A 9,244-nucleotide genomic window follows, 5' to 3' on the forward strand; every position below is an offset into this window, starting at 1 on the left:
AAAGGTGAATACGTGGGAAACTAATCAATACAAAGAAATTAAAATAACATTGAATTTAAAATTTCAGGAATTAAAACCATATGTAAAACTCTGTACTCCTGCTAAGTGTAAAATTAAGCATATTAGCAAAGCCATGTAGAATGTTTTAAAACCCAAAAACAGATACAGATAATAAAAAAAATACGCAGTAAAAAAAAGGGGGGAGGTGAAAGCTTCCAATAAAGAGACTGAATTGAAAACCTAATTGAAAAAATAACAAGTAAAAAGCCATACAAGTAAGCATACCCAGTGAACTGTGATTGAAAGAAAAACAGTGAGAAGCCGCCACAGGAAAGTGATGCATATTTTTTTATTATGTTTTGTCCCATACAGTTCCTTTTGTGTCTTTCCAGCTTATTTAAATATAAGTATTCACAGATCATTTGTGTCTTTCCAGCTTGTCTAAATACAAGTATTCACAGATCATTTGTTTAGCATGATCTTCACATGTCCACTATTTTTATAATATATTTAAGTTCTTCACTTCTCTGCATTTTACATAGATTTAAATATTTTCTATACTTACCACGATTTTTCACAAACTAATTTTCATTAGTGCCATTCACATCACTAGGTCTCTTATCACACATCCTTTATACTCTTTGCATGTTAGATATCATTCACAAGTCTTATCTCTCATCACCACTACCATTCATAACTTACATGCATTCTTAATGTACCCCTCAAGAAGACTTTTTGTCGAAACGCAGACCATGTTGGGTCCTGTATCCCTAGCGGACTAGGTCCTTTAAGGCTTTTATGTGGATAACCTATTTTTATGTGGATGAATTTATTTTTATGTTTATTTTATGTGGATGATTTTGGTGTATCTTTGGAACTTTGACTCTTTCAAATAAAGTCCATTTAGGAACGTGGTAATTGACCACGCCATTAAAAACTGATTAAAAAAAAAAAAAAAGTTAATTCACAGTTGAACTTACATGCAGATATCCGCGTGGCACTAGCAACATCTAACCATGCCTACCTGAAAAGTAGGTGTGGTTAGGGGCGGAGAATAGGTGTGGTAAACTTAGTTGTCACTAGGCATGTGAGACAGGGGCCAGTAAATTATGTCAGGTAAAACCTGGTCTAATACACCCGTGCCTACATCAAAGATATCTAGTGATGCCCAAGTCCACTTAGGCACCGCTAAGCATGATTCTATAAAGGATGTCTAGCGGCTGATTGACAACCATGCACACCAGCGCCTAAAAGTTAGGTGCAGTTAGGTGTTGTTTATAGAATCAGGGCCTAATTCCTCAAGGTGGACAGGTTTCAGCAGAGATGTCAGACTAAAGATTCACCACCCATCTGGGCAGCAGCAGATGGGCAGTGTTGGAGGCGGAGGATCACATTTGATGCGACAACGGCGACAACATTGAATTTATACTGTGCAGAAGAAAGGCCCGGCAATCTGCTTCTGTATTCTGCCATGAAAACTTGATGATTTTCAACAAGCCACTAGGACTCGCACACAAGTCGATAGCACCTAACAACAGCAACATGATTGGCTACTCCTGGAGGAAATGTTAATATTACCACATCCTTGGCTTGAATCTTCCCATACGACGATGACTGAACCCCTTCTCTTTTTCCAGTATTAAGCTTCTCATTTCTTTCAAAAATTCACTGGACACAAGGGGGCAATTTTCAGAAGGATTTCCTGCAGAAAAGTGCCTTCAAAAATTGCTCCAGGCCTTCTATGGGAAAAGAAGCAGGGCAGGGCACCAATTTTTTAAAATCCCAATGCCACTTTTCTTTTTTTTTTTTAATTCTTTATTGAATTTCAAATTTTGACAGTACAATACAAATATATTAAACATGAGTATTATACGTAACACACTTAAAATACACAAAATTAAAACATTACCAATCCTTTTCTCCCTCCCTTCCTCACATAACTATTACACTGCACATGCATACATTATTACAAGGGAGAAGAGGCTCAGTTTCTCTAATTTCTCGCTGTACGGCCACTCCTCCAGCCCCTTAACCATTTTAGTCGCTCTTCTCTGGACCCTTTCGAGTAGTACCGTGTTCTTCTTCATGCACGGCAACCAGTGCTGGATGCAGTATTCCAGGTGAGGGCATGCCATGGCCCGGTACAGCAGCACTATCGTCAAATATATTTTATTGAGCACCAATAGAAACAACATCAGAAACCAAAACAAAGAACAACAAGGTAGCTCCATATTTCACACAAAAAATTCCAGCAAGCCCACCCCTCCAACCCAACCCAGTACAGCAGCATTATAACCTTCTCCGATCTGTTTGTGATCCTCTTAATCACTCTTAGCATTCTGTTCACCCTTTTCACCACCGCTGCACATTGGGCCTGCTGGTGCCTTTTCAAAAGAGAAATGCCTTGAGGAGTGCAAAATATCTGTGCCTTCCAGAGCCCACTGAAAATGGCCCTCTCTGGAATCAACTGAACAAGTCCTATCATGGAACAACTACTCTTCATAATTAAAAAGGTGCTAATTAGTAGGTCTCTATGGCAGTCTAGAGAAGCATATGAACTCTAGTTCATATTCTCAAAGAAAGAGGACATGTTTTTTGTACAACTAAAAGTCAATAATAAACACGCAAGGCAGAAACCACAAGATGGCAAGAAGCCTCACTAAAAATTGTGCTGGGCCCAAAAGCCAAACTTCCATACTCATCCTGGCCCCAGATCTACTTCTACACAACTAACATTGTGGTGAAAAAGTTCCCACCAAGACCAGATGGGCATGGCTAAATTGTGGATTCAGCTATGATATTGAAAGAGTCAGAAAAATTTTCCATAACAGACAGAATTCTGAAAGCCATTTTACTGCTCACTGGTATGCACTGCATATCCATATCCACACACCTTTGTTATAGGCATATATCCCTTCATTCTCTAAATGTGCATCCAACTTGACAGCACGCAACGTTGCATGTCTGTGCATAATGTAATTGGATCATTAGATGCTAACTGCCCTTAGTTGGTACTGTACTATATATACATGCAATTTCTATAGTGCTCAACAACAACTGCAAGGGGTTTTGGATCTGGAAGGAGCATGGGTGGGTCAAGGTAGGCATGTAATTTTGGACTAATGCTAGTATTCTGGGTGGCAGCCATGATGAGAAGCAGAGTGTCTGGAGACGAAAAATAACAACTTCACATCCTGAGGCAGCTTAAACTTAGCGAAATGCTGCCCATCGTCAATGTGCGGTGAATCCAACTTCAGATAAGTCCTCTTCTAATGGTATATTGTTTTATAGTGGCTGTATTCCATACCACAGGTTGCATTGCACAAAGCTTTTTTTGGTTAAACATTTATTCAAGGAGGTTTTTTATGCCAGTGACGTGATCATATCCCGCTTAGTTCTCCATTTTTCATAGCCGCTGTGTCAGCTGGTGAAGGAGGGGCTCTGAGGCTTTTTTCTACCTCAAAGCAATTTTTGACAAAAAAGCTCTTTTAGATGCTTGATCCTGGTTTGAGAATAATCCCACAATTTCCACTCTTCTCTAATTTGGGGCTCAGTGTTGCTTATCATGACTATATGTTTGCTGTGTTAGAAATTTTGAGAGTGTTGATTTATTATGATATTTTTTCTCATTTGCTTGAGTTGTTTTGTACTAGTATTCTGTAACAGCAATGTATTTATTCATTCAATTTTCTATACTGTTCTTCCAAGGGAGCTCAGCCTAAAGTTCAGTGCCTACATTGTCATGCCTAGCCACTGTAGGTGCCTAACTTAATTGATTAATAAGCTTAATCAGAGCCAATATTTGGCACTTAACAATTCATAATTGGTTTTAATTTGACTTAATTGAAAGTTAGGCACTTAACTCGAAAAACATGATTCTACAAAAAGTAGGCATCTAGTCCAAAGTGCCTACCTAAAATTGGATGTGGTTGGGGGCACATCGTGGGCATGTTTTCGAGTTAGGCACATCTTTGTGAATTAGGCATCGGTATTTAGGCAAAGAAAACCCTGTCAAACTGGGTATGCCTAAAGTTAGGATACCTAGTGACACCTAAGCCCACTTAGGCAGTGCTAAATGTGATTCTATAGAGTGCACCAAACATTTATAGAATCGTGCTTAGTTTTGTACTAGTTGGCACCAATTTTTTAGGCAAACTATATATAATCGGAACCTTACTGCTTCTTCCAGAGGCTGTTATAGGGGAAAACACCCTCCAGGGATTGAAGACAAAGTTAGACAAGTTCCTGCTGAACTAGAACGTACGCAGGTTTTTGACCTAGGGGCCGCCAAGGGAGCGGACTGCTGGGCACGATGGACCACTGGTCTGGCCCAGCAGTGGCAATTCTTATGTTCTTATGTCCTCAATAGTAAGTACTACAGTAAGTTTATCTGCATTAACAGCATGTTGGTCCTTGTGTTAATAGCAACATTTATGCTGGCCTGAATAGAAAAAAGTAGGGAACACCCGTCACCAGAAACCCTGAATTTAAAGAAGAAGGCCTCTTTGAAAACACACTCCCTGAAAACAGCATAGGTATAAAGCCAGGAACAGATACCATTGATGAAACCTATTTGCATACAGAATTGCATACAAGAGAGTTGACTGCTGGGAAAGACTGGTAGTTTCACCCTGAGGATAAAAGGGGGTAACTAACAAGTCTCCCAGGAAAGTGAGAGTGGGAAAGTGAGAGCTAACCCAGTTCTCAAGGTGACTCTCAGGGGGATGAATGCTGGCAATTGCCTAACCTTCAGGAAGTCAAAAGGATTCTGATGTGGCCAGTGTGAGACTAAGGACTTTGCCCTGTTGGGAGGCCATAGTGGGTCCCAAAGGTACTCAGTGTGACCAGGGAATCTAAGAGAGCACCAGACTAACTGATGGTACCAGAAAAGTAACCAGAAGTGACTGGTGGTGACAAGAGTGACTGGAAGTGACCAAAAGTGACATGAAGTAACTGTTTGGCAACTGGAGGTGACCACAATAAAAGAAAGTGATAAAGCAACTGGAAATGACTGCTCAACACCCCTTCTAGGTGCCACTTTAGATCTGGACTTGGATTACAGTAAAATCCTGCAATACAGTGCATTAAGCTCAGATCTTACAGTGTTTTAGTAAAAGGGCCCCATAATATTTATTTATTCAATTTTATATCCCGTCCTCCCCAAGAAGCTCAAAACATGTTAAATCAGGTATTCAAGCATTTTCCCTATATATCCTGGTGGGCTCACTATCTAATGTACCTGGAGCAGTGGAGGATTAAGTGACTTGCCCAGGGTCACAGGGAGTAGCGTGGGGTTTGAACCCACAACCTCAGCGTGATGAGGCTGTAGCTCTAACCACTACCCAACACTTGTATTTCTGCTTGCTCCTCTGTGGGCAGTTTCCATACTACCCATTGATTACTGCCCATTGATTCTGGGTCCATTCAACATTTATGCAGCAATCAAGGCTGCAAGAAAAAAAGTTGCAGCCAACTATTTGGAGCTTCAGAAGAGCAAATAAGCATAAATCAGCACAGTACCATAATTTTACAAAGCTCTGCACCTGCTTTTGCAGTTCTGTTAACCACTACTATTTTGTACATATTAACACAAAATGACAAGTGAATATAACAAACTTGCTGGAATGTGCCCTGGGGAATCTGCATGCATTTTTTAAATTGATCACTGGAATGCACTGTTAGCTTTAGTCAGGGGGTAGTGCTGCTGGAATGATATAAGTCCTTACATTTTGTAATATGGCAGGTCTGTGTGTGAGATACAAGGCAATGCAAGCTAGTGCTGCCCGATTTGTCAAATTGAATCAAATTCACTGATTCACTTTGGTGCATTGATAATGACAATAATTGCTTAGCAGAGCTTGACTTGCAAGCTGAGAGGACACGTGAAGTGAGTGCTCCCCTACAAGTGACAATAGCCTCTTAAGCTCTGTGCTATGGGACAGTGGAATGGGGAAACTCTTGCAGACATCTCTTAGAACCAGAGGACATAGTAACATAGTAACATAGTAGATGACGGCAGATAAAAACCCGAATGGTCCATCCAGTCTGCCCAACCTGATTCAATTTAAATTTTTTTTTTTCTTAGCTATTTCTGGGCGAGAATCCAAAGCTTTACCCGGTACTGTGCTTGAGTTCCAACTGCCAAAATCTCTGTTAAGACTTACTCCAGCCCATCCTCCTCCAAACGGCCATGCACAGACACAGACCGTACAAGTCTGCCCAGTAACTGGCCTAGTTCAATCTTTAATATTATTTTCTGATTCTAAATCTTCTGTGTTCATCCCACGCTTCTTTGAAGTAGAGGAGAAGCATGTGAATTTCCAGTAGGATCACCTATCATCTGCACAGGTTCCTGGATCAGCTCCAGTGGCTGAAGAAAGAAACTACAACCACTTACAGCACCAAGGGCCAGATTCACTAGCCTGCCCAATCGGGCCCAATCCGGGCAGGTCCGACGAATTCAGCAAACTCCAATATGCAGATGGGGGCGATCGAAGGAACACCCCCATCTGCCGGTACGGATCGCTCTATAGTGATTCCCGCGAAAGCAGACCATCTTTAGATGGTCTGTGCATTTGCTGGATCTCCGGCCTGGCACTTTTTTTTACAGCCCGTGGTTTTAACCCACTTAAAGCCTGCAGGTTAAAACCACGGGCTTTCACTGCGGGGAAGGGTGGGAGAGTCAGGGCGGGCAGGCAGGCAGATCGGGGCAGCTACAGTCAGGGCAGACAGGTAGATCGGGGAAGCAGGAGATCAGGGTTGACAGAACTGAGAGCAGGGTGGCAGAAGGCAGTCGGAAAGGGCTTCAGCGACTGGTCCTCAGCAGTCGCTTTTTGGGTTGACCAGCCAGCACAGTCGAATCGGCAAATTTGTTTAGTGAATCGCGTCCCTGACTACTTTGCATGCAGTTCCCCTCGTTTGCATGCGCGGATTGGAATCAGATCGCAAAACAGGTTAGTGAATACTGCAGGAAGGAAATCGGGTCGCAAAGGGTTCGCAAACCAATCGGTTTGCTTGGTGAATCTAGCCCCAAGTCTCCTTCCCACCAGGACCAAGCCAGCTAAAGCACTGCACTGGAGCCTCAGAGTCCTGGAGTCTCCCAGCACATCCAGCAACAGAGACTGTGATAATCTTCTTTGAAGTATTCTTATTCTACTAGCTACACTGTTGAAGAGGGAGCTTCCAGAGGATATCCACATAGTTTCAGCAGGAGTAAAGAATATGAAAGAGATATGGAGATTTTGTAAATACTGTTTGTTTACTGCCTCTGCCAAAGTAGACAAGCTCTGCTTTTGTTATGGTCCCAGTTATCTATTTCAAAAGGCCTTAAGTAAACAAGCTGGTTCAGAAGCCATTACCTGAGGGACATATATTATTGACTGTGTAAAGAGTGCAGCCTATGTGAAATGCTTACCTATGGCCTCCTAGATTTTACTGGTTCTGGTTCTAAACCAAGAAATTAATTATGCGAGTAGTGGCATACCACAGCACTTGCCTTGCACTCATTTCCCTTTTGATTACCACCTGAAGATAAAGGTTTATCTAGGGTTACCATAAGTCCAGATTTCCCCGGGCATGTCCTCCTTTTTCAGGACATGTCTGGGGATCCAGATGGCTTTTCAAAACCCAGCACTTTGTTCGGGTTTTGAAAAGCTTCCTCGAAATCGCGTCTGGCAGGAGGGCGGGCAGCGAAGGGCGGGGCTGGGGCATAACAGAGTGGGGATGTGTGGAACTGGATGGGCCTGGGGGCAGGTCTATGGGGTCCGAATTTTACTAAAATAAAATCTGGTAACCCTAGGTTTATCCATAGTACCTTTAAACTTTCTTAATCATCATTTTCCTCTTACCCATGAAGTTTGAGTCGGGTTGTCCAGAAAATTAAAAAGAAATAGCTCCAGTATTCATCGGATACCCTAGAAGAGCTCCAAAGAGGGGTTCCTTTTTTATAGCATGCTCTTTTGTTCATGCGCCTGTGGCCACGTGCCTTAATGCAGTCACAATTTTAAAGCTCTCCTCCATGCCCCTGAAGATATCACAGTGGCATCCTCTGTTGCTTGAATTATTCCTCTCTTGGGCTAATACTCTGCAGGTACCACCACTCCCTAGGCTGTTAATGCTGGCCTGGACTCACTCTCTTCCCTCTCTTATTCTCTTTTAAGCTTATCTTAATGATATGTTAATTCAATGAACTGGATCAACCACAATCTTTAGCAACTGGTGCCGATATAATAATTGTTCGCTCAGTCTGCCTGCCAGTTTAGGGTCACAAATGTTTGATATGCTTAGTGATTGCAACTGGCTTATTGTCTAGATACGCCCGGCATACTTCTCATGCCTGTCTTCTCTTTGTCACTCTGACCCTTGCTTTTTCTTTTTGTCTTCCTACTTTAAAACTATGATGGTTTAGGCTGGCTTGGAGACCTTTCCCAACCTTTTTTTCTGCCCTTACTGAATGTTACCTACTGTCACCTCTACCTTCCAATTCTTGCCTCTACGTTGGCAATTTGCCACCTTCTCTCATCTCTAAATTATGGAACTCTGCTGCCAGCTTCAGTGTACTGGTGCATCTATGATTTTCCTTGCAACGTCTTTTATCTGTCAATTTGTCTGCATGTCTTTGTCAACCTGTTGCCCTTGGCACAGCTGTCGTCACCATTTGTTGTCATCTGCTTAAGTCTTTCTAGTAGCTATATTTTGCAGTCTCAGCTGCAGAATAAGGAGACTTTGCTTCCAGTTTCAGCCGCCTCATTCTTCCACAATACCTGTGTTGCAGATCACTTTCTTGTCATGTGCTATGAGTGAGGGTACGGTGCAGCTCAGAGGGGAGGGGGGGGCGACGTGTTGACTGGTAAGTTGAATACTGTCAGCAATACTTGGGCTTGATATATGGATACAACTAAGATTCCTATCTATATAGTCAGCATGGTGGAGACTTGACAACTAGTGTTTAAGTATAGGTGACTGAGGCCCGCGCAGAGTGGCATGCATAGCTCTGGCCACCTTATTAGACAGACTGAATGAACTGTGTGAGTCTTTATCTGCTGTCATTTACTGTGCTAGTGTGTTGTTCTATACGCCCTGGAGAAAGCCTGCATGGTCAGTGATAGGAGAGAATGTTAGCAGAGGTCAAAGAAGTCACAGTGCCCTATTCTTCAACCTTTGTGGTTGCCATCAACACTGCTCCTCCGAGATATTAATGTCAATGGTTTATGGCTTATGGTGTAGTCCAATTTGCTATACTGCC

Source organism: Geotrypetes seraphini, chromosome 14, assembly GCF_902459505.1.
Source record: "Geotrypetes seraphini chromosome 14, aGeoSer1.1, whole genome shotgun sequence".
Classification (NCBI taxonomy): Eukaryota; Metazoa; Chordata; class Amphibia; order Gymnophiona; family Dermophiidae; genus Geotrypetes; species Geotrypetes seraphini.